Below are 15,984 nucleotides of genomic sequence, written 5' to 3' on the forward strand. Positions count from 1 at the left end.
TAGTTTCAGTTATTTCCTTATTGTGAAATATAACTTATATACAAAAAGATGATAGCTTTCAAATTACAATTTAACAAGTAGCTACAGAACAAATTTCAATGGATGGATTACAGTTCCACCATCTCAATTCTTTCCTTCTAGCTATTCTAATACCCTAGCGATTAAGAAAAAGAACATTATATAAAGATTCAGTATTCATAATCCTTTGTTAAATTCCATCTTGTCTGTTGCTACACCTACCTCTAGTTTAATCACTTTCCCAATCTTCAGGGAAGTCTAGGCAGTGAACACCCTAACCTGTTCATGTTGAAAAGGGGTGTCAACTTTATGAGCAAAGGGGACACATCTCGTTGATGTTCTTGAAGAGGCTATTGCCTCTGAGTTTTGGGACTTACCTGGCATAAGGAATCACTGAAGATCTTAAGTTCCTGAAGAATAAACTTAGTAAGTGAAACCTTTATATAGAGTCTCATATAGGGATCTGGAGTGGACCACACTGGCATCTTCTCTTACCCTACTACTCACCCCCACACCCTCAAATATTATAACTTATTCTAAACAACTTCACCTTAGCAAGAGCAATATCCCTAATACTCTATAGCATTTCCACTCTTTGCATTCCCCCTCCTCCTTAAGGATGAAAAATCAAGCAGCTCCACTCATAGCAATAAAGAACTAATTCTTCCTCCTGGGGGGTTTTATTTCCTTCACCCTCTTTTTTTGTTGTTGTTACAAATCCTCTTCTCACAAGGGGCTGATTTTTACAGTTCTTCATATTGGGGAAGTATTTTATATCTTCTTTGGAGTAAGAACATACCTCGGTTTTTTCTTTTGGGTCTTGCTCCAAGCAGGGGCTTTTTGTGAACTTCAAGGATGGGTATAACGCTGATGCCAAACGTTTCACTCTGAGTCAAGATTGTGGACAACGTTTATATGGTCATTTTGTTTCTATCAGCTGAAAGGATGGAGGAGAAAAAATGGTTTGCAATTCATATTTATAGTATCAAATATAGTTTTATGGTTCCCCTTCTTTCTTATTTTTAACAGTGATAATCCTGCTAATAATATTAATACAATGATTTCTACTACAAGAAATAGTAGTAACAATTATAGTAATTGCCTAAAAAGGACTTTCACTTAAATTATTCGTTAATCCACTCAACTGATGTTCACTGCATACCTACTATGTGCTACGATACAAAGTCCTGTGACAGTTCTGAATAAGACAAGTACAGTCTCTACCTTCATAGAGCTTTCAGTGTGCTTGGGGGTAGGAGGAAAAATGACAACATAGAACTAGCAATTAAAAGAGTGATGGGAGTTTTGGAAGAAGTAATGCAGGATGCAATGGTCACATACAATTAGGAGCCTGCTCTCCTAGTTTTGGAGGTCAGGGAAGGTCCTTCTAGGTAATAATATTTAAACTGAGACCAAGAGAATGAGGACAAGAGTATGCAGGATGAGATTCACTGCCACCTTGTGATGTAGAAAGGCTGGCGTGCATTATCATACATTTATACCTGAAAAACATAGGTTACACATCAACCAAATAGAGAAACCAGGACTTGAAATTGGTCTTCTGGTTCTAGTTCCATGCTTTATCCAACAGAAAAAAAAAAAAAATATGCCAAGAAAACATATGTTTGTAATAGAAATCAACTATCATGGTTGCTACAAATACCAAATCAGAATTTTATTGGACCCAAAATGCATTGTTTAAAAATCTATTAAGTGCTTGTTAATAGGTACCTCAATGTTGCCTCCTTAACATATGGCAAGGGGTAAATGGCAAAGCAAGTGTGATGGAGCAGACAACACTGAGCAGGGATATAGCAAATAGTGTAATGGTGAGCAGCTAGCCTTGAGGTATGTGGATGTGGTACCTGAGAGATGTGTTATGAATATTGCAGCATGCTTCATAATCTTTATGAGGAATGTTTCATGTGGATGGAAGCTAAGGGAGAAGAAAGTCAGGTAATTCAGTCAGTAAGAAGTAAGTTCCATTCAGCTTAGGTTCACATGTTTGGTCCTAAATCAAGCTTTCCAGAAGGAGCCAGTTTGAAAGAGTATGGATCAAAAGTAGGATGGCCGGGAAGTAGTCTACTAGAAGTGGACAGTGACTGTGAATGGAGAGACAGCATATTTCTGTTTCTGAGCAACAAAGAAAAAAAAAAGGCATAATAAAAAAGAATTAAATAAGGAAACATATTTGAGATAAAATGGTCTTGAATTACTTGCTGGCTTTCATAAACCATTAATGCTCTCTGAAACTAAGTAATTAAACTTTTCATCTGAAATCACCCACTCTCTGTCTTGGATTTCAGTGATCTCTCTCCACCAAGGACAAACAGTAAGTGGCATGTACCACTTCTTTTAATTTTTTAAAACAAGAAAAATATGAGTATGTTCTCATAAAAAATTTAAAACTGTAGAAATAAAAGTGAGTTTGTTTTCACACCTCTTCCACCTTACCCTTCCCACAGGTAATCACAGTTAATGTTAAGAGCCAATTCTTCCAGACAGACCTTTTGCTCCTATATTTATACATTACATATCTGTCATTAAAAAAAAAAAAAAAAAAAAGCATTTCTTTTCCAAGGAGTCACAGTCATTTTCACAGGTTATTTCCTCTTCTTAGAAAACTCTTCTTCCCACTCATCCTTGAAAACTCAGGTCAAATGCTAATTCCTTAAAGAAAACTTCCACATCCTCAAATAATAAGTCAGGTACTCCTATTATGTTTCCTGTCATCCTCTACTTTTCTTTTGTGCTTATCATAATTTTAATTAAATAGTTTATGGTATAAGTGGTTATTTCAAGTCTGCTTCTCTAACCAGAGTATCCTCTCTGACAATGAGGACCATACCAGCCATGGTCATGGCTAAAACTGTGTCTTCCACTTGGAAGAGGCTCAAGCTTGTGTTTATAAAATGAGAGACTAACCAAGTCTAAGAACGATTCAGCACCTTCTTGGCTTGTGAAAATAGTTATTTGACTTCTCACTTAGAAGCTGCTCCATTTGTCCTCTTGGTCTTGCCTCCAAGAACTTGAAATAGAATGGATTGTGGCAATGACACCTTTGTCTCTAAAAGCATTTACTCCCTTGTGCATGTCTTAGGTTTTAAAACGAGCAGTATATTTGGAGTTGGTTTGCAGACAGTACCTTTCGACTCTTGCATGGCCTTGGGTAACTTCGAGTAATTTTGCAAGCACATTTCTTCTAAAATATGGTAGTAGAGAATTCACAGGACATAACTCTGACTTCTGTTATGTTTCACCTCTCAGAATTCTTTTTATCTTCTTCAGCATATGAGATAAATAGGTCTATGTTTAGAAATATGAGTCTTATTTAGAAATAACATGGTTGAAAGGAACTGAAACCATTTATATCTTAAGAAAAAGGTAGAATTCATTGGAATGAAACTTTTGAGCACCTGAAATTGAATTGTTTGTAAATTCTCAATTGTTGAAATAAATTCAAAAACTTACATATTGGACAATCTCTGAAGGATGACAAATTGGTAGCCCAGAGTCCCCATTTGACTTTTAGGGATTTTTGGTTTGTTTCTGGGAGTGGATATTTTTTAATTTGACCCAATATTTAAAAAACAGAAGATGTCACATGAAAATCCATGTTTCCCACTCCTCTTGTAAATCAGGAATTTCTGGCAATTCCAGGCCCACAATTCCACATGGCTGGCTGTAACTGGCTAGAGTAGGGCGGTGGCTTCCCACATTAGCCTGGGCACAACTCCCTGTTTTGCCTTCATCTCCCAATTTTGATATGGTCTTTGCAGCACTGGAAATGGGTGTTTCATTTATCCATGGAGTCACCCAATTATTTTTCTTAGAGTAGAAAATATTTCTCTGTACCTATGATTCTACCAATGGTGGGAAAATGACAGATAAATAGGAAGATAGATGACAGATAGATTGATAGATAGAAATAGATATTTTAAGAGCACCCCATATTAAAGTAAAAAAAAAGAGACATGACCTGTTTCTTTGTGGAAGTGAAGGCTATTCCTATGGGTTTAATTCAGGACTCTGGGTCCACTTTTTTCATTTATATTACCTGCTCATCTCAGAAGGCTTTTGTGTGGGTGACTCATGATCTAAGTTATAGTAATGTGACTTTAGATCACAAAGAAAAATAATAGCAACAAGTAGTACATAAATTTTAATTATCCCAAATAGTCTTCCCATATTTTTTTATTTCTTCAAAACTTCAAAATTTTAAAATTATAACAGCATAAGTAGAGACTGGTTTAATTTGTTTTCAGCTAAATTTCTTTGGATTCTTTCACTCTCTTCATTGTACTCTTAAGCTTTTCATTTTCTTTGCTTATTTCTGCATCCTTGTCTAGTTTATTGGAGTGAACATCTGTCTTCCCTACTAACTATAAGAAATAATGTGTTTTAAAAAATAAGATTGATTGATGTGGCATAATTGTTACACTAAATACAGTATTTGACTGATGCTTCTGTGATATTGTGGTGTTTTATGTGAAATCGTTTATTATTTTCACTCAATATATTTATATTTAAATAGTAGATATAAATTTTACATATGTGTGTGTGTATATATACAAATATACACATACATATTTGCAGGAATAAATCTTTTAGGATTTTGTATATTCCGGTGAACAGTGTTGGGATCTGAACATTTCCCTACATTTTTACATGAACACACACACACACACACATTTTACTTTCTCTCAAGTGTTTCAACGATTGTGGCATTTCTGCTCCCTTCTTACATACATTGATTATGGAGATATTCAAATGAATTAGGAGGTCTTCTTACTATTCTACAGAATAATAGACCCTATTTCTAGAGAAGAAAATAGGCAGCTTTGATCTGAAAATTGAAACTCTACAAATTTCATTTTGTGCTCTGAGATGCAAAATACAATTATAACTATGATTATAATTATAATGGAAGTCATAGGCAGGCATGCAAGGGAACAATTCAATTCGGTGCGCTTGGGGTGGTCTTTTCTGTTTTTATAATAAATGAAAATACAAGTACTATTAAATTTAATTGCAAAACCACACGTTCAGAGTTGTAGGGGTCAAGCAGGATAGTATTGTTGGCCTGGTAGTTTACGTGTGATGAGCTCTCTCTGAAGCCACTTGAAATTTTTAGTTAATTAACTTAGTGCTAATTATGTTAATTTTTCCAGGATATTTTTCATGTTTATCCAGTTATTAATTAAATCCATACCATGTTATTAAGAAACTTAGCCATGGTAAATATATGTAAGTTCTCATAAATACATTCCTGAGTTAAGGACAAATACAAGAAGGTCCTAGCTAAGTCCTGTCCTGCCTTTCTCCACATCCTTATGCATTGCTGATAATGGTTGTCAAACAAGACGCCACCCCTTTCTGATTTTTATCCTGTCTTTGGTACTTACTATGGGGACAGGATGTTGGTAGAAGATAGAAATATTTCTGCTATGCATCTTATTAGCAGTATACTTAGGGCATATTTCTGTAAAATGGGGTGGGGGGTGTCCTTCTGGGTTTGAGAGAATTAAGTGGGTATTTATGTCTTATTAGGAACTCTTTGTTTACAAGGAACATACGTGTGCTTAAAAGGGCATTTATTACACATGTAATCTGACCTCCTAACTGACTTAGCTTTCTTTGCCTCTCTCACTCTCTGTTTATGCCACATGATTTCTTATCTTTGCTTCTGTCTTTTCATCCACTTCTGTTTTTTTTTTCTCCTTGAAAACTAGCTTTTTTCTGTTTCTTGCATATTGCCCAGATATGGCTGATTTTTACTGAGTTTGGTTGGTGACCTCCCTTTCACAGGCCCTGAAAAGATTCAGCAGAAAACTTCCTGAGGCAGAGGTGGAGCTGGGAGAAAATACAATTGTATAGTGGGCCATCAACACCCAGAAACATTGGTTAGAAGCAGTAAGCCACAGGAATTGAAATGGAAGCAACAGGTCTACTTAAGCAAACTACAGCAGAGGGTTTTCCTACATGAACCAAAAGTGATTTGAAACCTCCCTTCTTAAGCCCCTCTGGAAACCTTGGCATGTCCCTATCTGCTGGACCACTGCTCAACCACCCACATCAGCTTCATGGAGTGGGTAGAAGGGTAGAGTAGTGGAAAGCTGTACTAGTTATAACTCAGGAGTAGATTTCCTTATTAATTTTTTTTTTTTTTTTTTATCTTCCAGCACTTGAGAAATATATTTTGAGCCAAATAGGCTATTACGGTCTAACCTGAAGATCAAATCATCCCATATAAGATTGTTTCTTTGGGGACACACCACCCTGTTTCCATGCCCTTATAAGTGAACAGCTTGTAAATTGGGATAAATTGACAATATAAATATACAACCATTTCCTTGCCTTTCATCTTTAAAAAATATTATTAAACAATTTAGAAGCAGAATAACGAATACCTATGTACCCACCGTAATAAATAATAAATAATAGCTAACACGTATTAACCATTTACTATGTGTCAGGTAAAATGTGTTTTATATATATTAAATTATTTAACACTCACAGCACAATGATATGAATGATTGTGCCATTACGATCTCCTTTTTATAGATGAGGAAACTCAGGCAAAGAGAAGTTAAGTCACTTGATGAAGGGTCACATAGCTGGTTAATTATTGGGAATTTCAACACAGGCAGTCAACCTCATATTTTTAACCACTTCATTTACATAGTTGTGTATTATTGCACTATATGAGTATACCACAATTTATGTATGTATGTATGTTTGTACATGTGTATTTATTATCTTCCTGTTAACTGACAGGTTGTTTCCAATTGTTTTTTCCTACTGCAAAGAATTCCACTAAGCTCCTTCTCATACATGCCTTTTTGTACACATATGTAAGCATTATTCTAGGGTTACAGTTGGAAAAGCAACTGCTGGGTTGAACGCCTGAACTATATGAGATATTGCCAAATGGCTCCCAAAATGATAGTGCCACTATTTACTCGTATCAGCAATTTATTAGTTCTTATTGTTTCATATCCTTGCTCACACTTGATGTTATCACTTCTATATGTTTAACACTTGGTGGGTATGAAATAGTATCTAGTAATGTTAAAGTTGAATCTCCCTGATCACGACCTATGGATGTTGAGCATTTTTTCATATATTCATGGGTCACTCACATTTTCTCTTCTGTGAATTGCTTATTCAAGTCTTTTGTCCATTTAACTGTTGAGTTTTCTTCTTGATTTTTTAGGATTGCTGTGCATTTCTAAAGGGCATGTTTTCCCTATCTAACTGAGAAGACATTAAAATATTAGATAGATAGATGAATCCAAAAATGCCTCTACAATTTTCAGGCAGTGTTGTGATTCTCTTGTTTGGTATTGCTCAGACCATCTAGAAATCCTTAAATATGAGTGGATGTATCCTTAAATATGAGTTGTCTCAGAAAGGGGAAAAATTATAATTGACTCTTTTTTGCATCAAGCAAGGCAGTTATTTAGCTGTTTAAACTCTATTTTAGCATAAGCAACAGCTGTGTGAAAGGGTCATCCTAATGCATGATAAATAGAATTCTGTTAAATTGGAACCTCATTCCTCAGCTGCTGCTGTGACAAGCCGTTCTCTTCCTGCCTCTCAGGTAGGAGTTTTCATCACTTGACAATTTGACAGATCTGGCTGTGCAGTTTCAAGCCATCTTCTGACACATACCCAGTGATCTATTATCTTGAAGAAAGTCACTGACGAGGAAATGGAAGCATGCATAAGACCTGACACACTCAAGCTCAATTTCTCTCTGGTAACTTCCCATTGTATGCTTCCTCCTTTCAAGAATAAAGGTAATAGTCTCTTACCATAAGTAGGTCAAATTGTTGCAAAATTCTTACTGTAGTGTTTTAACATTCTTTGAGAAAATTTCCATTAAAGGTGAAGATTGGGGGAGGTGAACTACATGATATATGGGTTTCATGTGGTAAAGTGACATCCTAGTCAATTCTCAAAACATCTGTCTTCTTAATGAACCTTTCCACAAACTTGCAGAAAATTTCAAGAACTGATTTAGCAAATGAGAATTTAGGTTTCATCCTCTTCTATGCTTACAGACCAGTGTGAGAAGACAATGTGGTACAGCTAAGACCATGGCAGAGTAGAACTTAGTACAATTTCCCTCATCTCTCTGAGCCTCAGTTTCCTTACCTGAAAAATGAGGGTAATATCATCTGTGTTTTAGTTTCCCAGCTTCTAAAACAATTACCATACCAGTTGGCTTAACAACAGGAATTTTTTGGCTCACAGTTTCAGAGGCAAAAAGGCTTGGTTCTTCCCAATGCTGGTATCTTCTGACTGGTCACAATCTTTGGTTTCCTTGGCTTTTCCGTCACATGCTAATACACGGGAATAGCATCTTCTCCTTTCTCTCTCGGGTTCTGTTGACTTCCAGCTTCTGGCTGTTCCCTGTGGCTTCTCTGTCTGTGTCCAATTTCCTTTGCTTTTAAGGACTTCAGCTGTATTGGATTAAGGCCCATTCTCATTCATTTGGGCACACCTCAACTAATAACATCTTCAATAGTCCTGTTTACAAATCGATTCACACCCACTGGACCAGCAAATATTTGCTGTACGCATATATATACTTTCATGTCCAGAGCTACACAGTCTCACATAGAAGCAGGAACAAATTCTAACTCTCTCTTTTTGCAGTTGCCAAATGATCCCCCCCTCCCCAAACACAAACAGATACACACACGTACTCATTTTCAGTTTCCAACAGCAGAACATTACACAAAACCAGCTTGGAGGAAAAGTTTCAGGGAAAAAGCAAATTTCAAAACAAGTGTTTTATAATTACTTGGAATCAGAATTAAAAAACAGGAAAAAGAAAATAGCTAAAGTCAAAACAACACAAAATGTGTGTAACATGGTAGCCTAAAAGGCTATTTGAAAAAGATCCATTGTGGTCTTGAAGCCAGATATGACCAAATCAGCTAAAAAGAGGAGTTCTAATATTCAGTTTTCTAGGTTGAACTTTGAAATTCATTCTCATTGCTTGGATATTTGCCTTAGTATCTCCTGTCTTCTATCTGCAACTCCAAGCATCTCTTGAGTGTCAACCAGTTGTCATTTTAATCTGGTCAGCATTTTTAAAGGACTCCAGTAAACTAATCAAGACTCAAGCTGAATGGGTGCAGCCACACCACCATGTATGTGTGTGTGTGTGCATGTGTAATGATTATATTCAGAATAGTTAACAGAGTATCAGACATAAATTATTAGTGCTGCTTTATTTATTTTACCTGTATTTTTGGTGATTAAATGGTTGTGCTTCTTTGGTTTTTGAACCTATTAAAAGAAATATTCAGAACCTTTTCAAATTACTTGTAGTCCAGATTATCTTGAACTAGATTCTTTAATCATTTTATATTTTCATCTTCCAGTTTGAAGAAGTCCTATGAACTCGCTCATATTTGTAATCATATCAATCAGGAGATGTTTACTAACTTATGCCAGTCATTCACATTCTATTCTTTGGAGTCAAGTTTCCATCATAGATATGTTGTATTGTCACCTTTGGAGAAAAATTAAAGATAAGTTGTTTTTCTTGCAAGCCTTGATTTCTGGGGTTAAATATGCAACCCTTATTAAAACCTTAAGCCAGCATTTAAAATTACCATATACTTTCTCAGTGTTCAACACAATTTCTGCAATAGAAGGGTTGAGAGGAACAACGTGACTTCCTTCTGTGCTGTGAGGCTGATGACAGGTTTGAGTGTAGTTGAAAACCTCAGCCGCTTGGGGTGTTTCTCACAGTTCAATCCTTTAAATTTGTTTTTCTGTCTTTCCTAAATACTTTGAATACATCAAAATGAATTATCCACTTAAAACTATATAGCTCAAAAATTATTTTATTTATTTATGCATTCGGCAAATACCAAAGTGAGGTACTGCATTGTATTTTATACATATAGTGTTTAAAAAAGAAAGTTTTTAAATTTCATTTTTCAATGTGTAATATCTCTCTTAAATTTAAAATAGGAATTTTGTGTTTACCCATCCACTGCTTTATACAAAAACTAAAAATAAATATATAAAAGTAACTTTCAAGTGTTCTAGATAGAGAAATTTTAATTAGCTATGGGAATGCCAAGTAAAGTGTCTTTGGGGATCTTAAAATCATCATGCTTTTTGGTGTCACAGGCCAGCAGTCCTGCTGTAGCCTTCCCAACCCCTTGCAAAAGCCCATGACAACAAAGAAAAAGAAAAATTCACAACAACACTGACAACTAAGACTGAGAAAGCACCTTTGTCATAATCTGGAGAGGCTATCCAGTGATGAAACAGTCAGTTGAGCTCTGGAGAGAAAAACATAGAATGTTAGGCCTGCACTCGCATTTCACTGATGCTGGGTTAAGTTCAGATTCAAAGAATAATGAGGAAGGGGCACCCAGGTGATGTCACTGCCAGAGGCTGATTTCTCAAATATTCCTCAGCCTCATCATCCTCGGTCCTATTATGGCTGAGGCTGAATGGTGTAGTTGCTTGAAATGTGCAAATAACTAATATTACTGTAATGCAAACATGAACTTGGGTGTCCTACTTAGTTTTACTCACCTTGTATTAATTAATACATCCTACAATTGGCTTCAAGGGGTGAAGGTCCTGGGGCCACTGTCAGGTTTGGTTTGTCCACCTTCTGAGTCCTTGCCAAACCATCTCAGGGAAACTCCCTTTCTTGAACTTGGGGTTGACTCAGTCAATTCTGTCAGGGTGCCAATGTTGCTTTCATCTTTCATTTACTGCGATGGATAGAGACGTGTATAGACAAGGTCTCCTTAGACTGCATTCCTTAGAAGACAGCAGCACACTGAGGAGATCGTCATGTCAAAAAACATTTTTGAATCCACTGTCTGCCTGGCTCCATAGGAATTCAGGACTGAAGCCTGTAGGAACACTAGGCTAAAAGTAATACTGGTGTGTTTTCATTTTCTTCTTATACTACTCTTCTTCCAAACACTGGGGAACATGAGAGAAAAATATTGTGGAAGAACTAATACTTTGCTTCTTATTATTATCCATGATCAGCAAAATAAACAAGGTGAACACTTGATTGTTGAAAAGTCAAGAGTTTAGCATTTTCCTTTCTGTTTTTTTTTTCCCCAAATGTCAAGAAGGAAGTCATTTAGGGGATTTAGGTTCTTAATCCTAAAATTCTAGTTGAGCTAATTGAAAGGTTTTTGTACCTGTCTTCACTTATTTCTCCTCTCTCTCGCTAATCCATAAATGTATTGCCACAAAGTGTGAAGAAACAAGGAGATATTTAGTAGTGTTGTGTAAGTTAGTTTAAATTGTGGATATTCATTATGGCATTGTGCTCTGCAAAATGCACATGTCCTTAACTAAAGCTTTTGTAAACAAAATGCATTATGGTTTAAATCAACTCAAAAAAGGCAATTTTATTGGACAGGTAATAGGACAAAGCTCCATTTTGAACATTCCTTACTTCAGCCTATGTAGTCAGGTCTCTGTAGTCTTAATGAAAGTCTCCCCAGATCAGAAGTGACTTTTGTGTGCCTTCTATCACATCTATTGAGGGCCTTCTAACATCATATCACACTGTATCTGTAACATCCTATCTATCATATCTCTGGGTGCCATGGCACAGGGGTCATGATGAATCTGTAAGAAGCACAACAGAAATATATATAGTCCTCTAGTTTAACAAGGGATGGTGCCTTGACATAGGCCATCAAATGGCCTAACCTTCCCAAAAGGGTCATTATTTATGATTAAAGCAGGAGTTTTCAAAAAGTCCTAAGGAGGTGCCAGAAGGAGCCTAGGCAGCTGGTAGGAGACAGTGCTGCACCGGTAAATGTTTAAAATGTTTAAAAACCAAATTGAAGTGGAGGAGTCCTGACTGGTTGTGTCTACCAATTTCCATGGCATAAATACTCTCACAAGGCCAACTTCAAGCTGACAACATGACAGAGCACATCGCTAAATGAGAAGTTGAGGAGAGTTGCACACAATTGCAGCTCCAGCACACCCCAGGTTGGAGCATGCCGTGTTCCATCCCACCTTCAATCAGAGATGGTTTACATATCCAGTACCTCTAAATGCACAGAGTGCTTTCAAATACAGTAACAAGAACTAAAGTTATGGAATGCAAGATCCTTTCTAGGGGCCAGACTCTACACTACATGGTCTCATTTAATTCTTATTACAACCTGGAGGGGTAGATGTTATGAGACCCATTTCCCATATGTGAAAACTGAGTTGCAGGGAGGTTAAATTGCGTGCAAAGCCAAAATTTGAACTCAGCTCAACCTGGCTTCCAACTTGACATTTTTGCTAATATTCCATGGCACTCTTGCACCCTTCTGCAAGGAACTGATTGTCTTCAACTCTCAAATATAGGGTCTGTGTTCTTATTCCCTCTATTGAACCACAAACACTTGTGGGAGAGTGCTGCCTCTCATTCTTCCTTGATATATAGAGCAGTGTCAGATGCATTTTGACTGCTCAGTAGAAGGCTGGAAAGCACCTGCTTTACACTCAAAAAAATCTGAGATTACTTTTTAACTCTCAGAGCTTGGAAATTGACTTATCTTTTCTAAGTTTGTTTCTCCATATGTAAAATGAGAATCATAAATGTGCCTATCTCACAAGATTTTTGAGGATTCTGAGATTCTTATGTCAGCATGCAATATGCTTGGCACTAAGTTTGGCAAAAATCAAGGACTAGGCAAAATCTTAGTCTATTTTGATAATATATTTTGTTGGTGTTGATTTGGCTTGAATGAGGAATTCTCTGCATGCTTGGCTTAAACTTCACAGACTCTTGAGTTCTTGCTTTCATGATAGGACTCAGAACTAATGTAAAAGAAAGTGACCCTTATTCTGCTTGAGACTGGACTCAGAGTACTGCTTTCCAGACCCATAGTCTCATCACACTTTCTGAAATAAAGGAAGGCACATATTCCTTTGTAGATGATGAGTTTTATATTTGTGATAATACATGTCGTAGAGATCCCTATCAACAAGTCAATTTGAGTAGAATCCTTTTGTCAGGTAGAATTTTGTTGCACTAGGTATTCTATGCAATCATGTTTCAATTCATAGAAGATGATTTGAGCTGGTGCATGTCAAAATCACTAGCAATGCTGCTTTAGTCTCCTATTGCTGCTGTAATAAAAACTTAGTGGCTTACAGCAGAACAAATTTATTATCTCACAGTTCTGGAGGTCAGAAATCTGGAATGGGTTTCATTGGGCCAAAAGCACAGCGGCACTGCATTCCTTCTGGAGGCTCTAGGGGAAAAATTATTTTCTTGCCCTTTCCAGTTTCTAGAAGTCATCTGCATTTCTTGACTCATGGTTCTTTCCCATCTTCAAAGCCATGAACATAGCATATCTTCCAAAATACCTCTCTCTCCCTCTCTCTCCTCCTCTCTCTTCCCCCACCTCATGCCCCCTTCCATCATCACATCACCTTCTCTAACTCTGACAATCCTGCATCCTTCATAAAAGGAACCTTGTGATTCTATTGGGCCCACTTGAACAATCCAAGATAATCTCTCCATCTCAAGATCTTTAATTTAATCATATTTACAAATTTCCTGTTGCCATCTAATGTAACATATTCACAGGTTCTGGTTATTAGGACATGGACATCTTTGGGGAAGGGATTATTCTACCTACCACAAATACATTGGCATCTCTTACTGCTATTCCTGCCTGTATGTACACGGGATAGGATATAAAGTGGTTGCTAGAAATTTAAAGCCTTTCCATTCACTAATAGACTTCGGGCAAGTGGTTTGACTCTTCTGTGCCTCAGTTGCCTTATCTATAAAATAAGGATGATAAAATATTAATTAGCCCCAAAAGGGCTAGTCTTATAGGGCTGCATAAGCTAATAGAGGCTAAGTGTTTAGAATTGTATTCAGTTCATATTAAGTGCTCCAAAATATTAGCTATTAATAATGTTATATTTGTTATTAGTAGAAACTATGTTATTATTATACTTATTTCTCTCAGTTTAGAAGGTATTTTTGAGCATATTCTACATTACTGTGGCTTCAGGACTGGAATAAGACAATTAGGTGCCTACAGGGAGCCTAATATTTTGGTACCCTTCAGAGAGAAATCTTTTAAATATTTGCTTAGCATATATTTGAGGGAAAACCTGAACATCTGAGGTTGTGGTTCTTATATTTTCTATTGTCCAGAACAATTCAGTTCTGGCCCCAAATCTGCATACCCCCCCTCAAAACTGGGATCCTGGAACTGGACGATTGTAGTAAGTTGAATGGTGTTCACCAAGTCTATGTCCTCTTGGAACCTCAGAATGTGATCTTACTTGGAATAAGTCTTTGCAGATGTAAGTAATGTAGGCATCTTGAGATGAGATCATCCTGGCTTAGAGTAGGCCCTGAATCCAGAGGCATGTGTCTTTATAAAAGTCATAAAATGCAAAGACACATACAGAGATGGCAGACAGACACAGGCACACAGAGACACAGTGGAGAAGTCCATGTGAAAATGGAGGCAGAGACTGGAGCTATGCTGCCACGAGCCAAGGAATGCCAAGGGTTGCCAGGAGCCACCAGGAGCTGCTAGATGCAAGGAATGGATTCTCCCCTAGAGCCTCCAGAGGTTGTGTGGACCTACTGACACCTTGACTTCACTTTTGGCTTCCTGAACTGTTAGAGAAAAAATTTCTATTGTTTTAAGCCACACTGGTTGTGGTAATTTGTTACAGCAACACTAATACAATGAGAACAGGTTCCTGGGTGGAGTTTTATGCTTGTTTTGTGTTACATGCCTGTTAGTGGGAGTTCTTACTGGTCCCTAAATGGGTAATCAAGGTGCTCCTTTCAACCACAATTAGTACTTTCCCTAGGATGCAATTTGGTGAATGCAGTTTTCCTATCACATTTCATAATCTGAGGATATTTTAGAGACCTTTATTAATGCTCAAGGCCACTACCTACTGGCCTTCCTATAATCTGGATTTGGTACAATTACAAATAGGAATAAGGCACAGTCTGTGAGCTCTGCAAACTTTGTAAGAGATGCAACATACAAGGTGATCATTTAAACATAATCAGGGAAGAAGAGGACCAGAGAGGGAAGCAACTATTGGAAGACAGGAGTTTGTCAATAAAATGAGGGGAGGGACTGTATTCCAGGCAGGGATATCTGCAGTGCCACAGCCGTGAAGCCGTGAAAATTCTTGTCATGGTTCAGGAGCCTCAAACAGGTCAATAATGAATGCAAAATATGTGGCTGAGAGATGGGAGATGAGCTGAAGCTGGCATGCTAAGATAGGGCTCACTTAAATGTTGGAACGTTGAGGCTAAATGCCACTCAGGATTGCCCCAACTCACTGAATCACTTGGAGCTCATTTTAATTTTTAGAACAATATTTTCTGCTCATAGATTTACTTTAGTTTTATCACATAAAATGAATAAAAACACACACAGAGAAAAAAGTCATAATCCTCACCTGGGAATGCTAATAATATCTTGATGTACATCTTTCAGGGTCTTTTCTATACTTTCCATATCATGATACAAATTGGAGCAAAGGACCTGGAAGGAGTTTGATATTCAGGTTTCAGTTAGGACACCAGAGTGGTCAAAGCCACAGGGCACAGAATGAACAGGAGAGTGGTACTAGATGCATTTCGAGAAGTAGGTGGAGGCCAGGTTAAGGAGATCCTCATTAGCCAGGGTGAAGGAGTTTGAATTTTATTCTGATTGCAGTGAGAAGCCATTGGGAAGTTGTAAGGAAGAAATTTCAAAATGTGATTCTTGCTTCAAAAAAGTCAGTTTGTCTATTGTGTGAAGAATGGTCTTATGAAAGACAAAAGGGAAGCCAACAGACTGACTTGTTAGTAGGCTCATCACCTAATGTAGTCAGAGATACTTCATTTCTTAAATAATAACAGTAGGCTCACTGTAATTTCAAGTGTTTTCTATGATATACTCATTTATATCCACT

At 37.1% G+C, this 15,984-nt stretch overlaps 1 protein-coding gene across 3 annotated transcripts in view; it reads left to right on the plus strand.

Annotated features, from left to right (window-relative positions):
- The window catches only part of NALCN (sodium leak channel, non-selective), a 373,030-nt gene that overhangs the window by 158,830 nt on the left and 198,216 nt on the right, over positions 1–15,984 (plus strand). The window lies entirely within an intron of this gene.

Source organism: Choloepus didactylus, chromosome 12 (assembly GCF_015220235.1).
Source record: "Choloepus didactylus isolate mChoDid1 chromosome 12, mChoDid1.pri, whole genome shotgun sequence".
Taxonomy (NCBI): Eukaryota; Metazoa; Chordata; class Mammalia; order Pilosa; family Megalonychidae; genus Choloepus; species Choloepus didactylus.